Source organism: Leptonotus elevatus, chromosome 3, assembly GCF_054856555.1.
Source record: "Leptonotus elevatus isolate MCC_2025b chromosome 3, RoL_Lele_1.0, whole genome shotgun sequence".
In the NCBI taxonomy this organism is placed as follows: Eukaryota; Metazoa; Chordata; class Actinopteri; order Syngnathiformes; family Syngnathidae; genus Leptonotus; species Leptonotus elevatus.
Window position 1 is genome coordinate 27993099 of NC_141241.1, and position 1321 is coordinate 27994419.

At 38.6% G+C, this 1321-nt stretch overlaps 1 protein-coding gene across 2 annotated transcripts in view; it reads left to right on the plus strand.

Moving 5' to 3' along the window:
* The window catches only part of plekho2 (pleckstrin homology domain containing O2), a 31455-nt gene extending 31379 nt beyond the window's left edge, over positions 1 to 76 (plus strand). For both annotated transcript variants that reach the window (XM_086071590.1, XM_086071589.1), the window contains exon 7: positions 1 to 76. This exon is cut by the window's left edge and continues 1723 nt beyond it. The gene's annotated coding sequence lies outside the window, so the exon portion shown is untranslated.
* Positions 77 to 1321: the final 1245 nt, after the last annotated feature.

The window sequence follows — 1321 nt, forward strand, 5'->3', positions numbered from 1 at the left end:
TGATTTATCCCAAGAACAAGATGTGGAGAAGCAAGCCTAGCAGTTTTGTACAGAATAAACAACTAAATTGAGGTTATACCTTCCATGATAATTGTGTGTTTTTTTGTGTTCAGAGGTCGTGTGTTTAAATCCTTCCTTCCTGTGTGGAGTTTGTTTTCACCGTGCCTGCGTGTAATCGTATTCTTCTCAAAGGGCAGTCTCAAAAAAAAAAAAAAGAATGTGCCCCACACATTTTATTAACATTTTACTGAATCTTTTCATAGGAGAAGAAACAACACTTTGCTACATTGTAAAGTAGCCAGGGTACAGTAGTGCTGTGCGACACTGCAAATTTGGTATACTGTTCAGAAACTACAAATATAAAAAATACAAAAAATCTGCCTTCATTGCACTTCTTTTGGGGATTTTTTCAACCTAAATAAACAAGATGTTAAAGATGATCATGCAGCAAATATTAAACATAAAACATGTCAAAGCATTTTTTCCCCAGTACAATACAGTTTGTGTTCAGGCAATCTACTACAAAGACGAGATGCTAAGTCACGTGACGGCACACGATTAAAGCACAGCAGGGAGGAGGGAGAGCGGGAGCAAGTCTGCCTGTGCCTGTTCTGCTCTGACAGACAGAAGTTGAGTGTGTGGTGACATACCTGTTATCTGTTTGACCAAACCGTAGCAGTGTATAAAAGAGCCAAACTGAAACTACTATATCGATATTATAGTGCCAGTATCGGTCCGATATCAAAACGGACTTGGTATCGATAATATCGATATTTGGATGGATCCGCCCACCACTAGTGTACAGCTTGTATAATATTGTACATTGAATGTCCCTTGACACTCAGCGATAAATATTTACACTACAGGCAACAAAAGTGACTAAATGTCTAACAGAAAATGTCCAAATGTTTTCTCCTTCTTCCTTGCATATTCCCCAAAATGGCACGTTTCATTAATTACATAGGTGTGAATGTGATTTACTGGTCTAATGGAAATTCTGACATTTTACATGTACAGTGCGACTGATTTCAGTTGTGTTCTGTGCCCCTTATGCCTCAGTGAATTGTGAGACAGTAAAACTTTCAAGGAGATGGCTCAGAATCTGGCAGCATTTGCTAAGGTGTGAACATCTACATTTATTACAGGAATAGAAGAAGATTCCATTCGATATTTATACCTTAGCCAGTGTTTTCCTGTGATTTGGTCCATTTTGCTGTGTCTTCCTGAGTTATTGAAATGTCTTGACCCCTTTAATGTGGGGCGGTACAAAGATCTGTGCTTGAGATCACCTCTCAATCAGATCTTATCTCTGTTTCCTGAT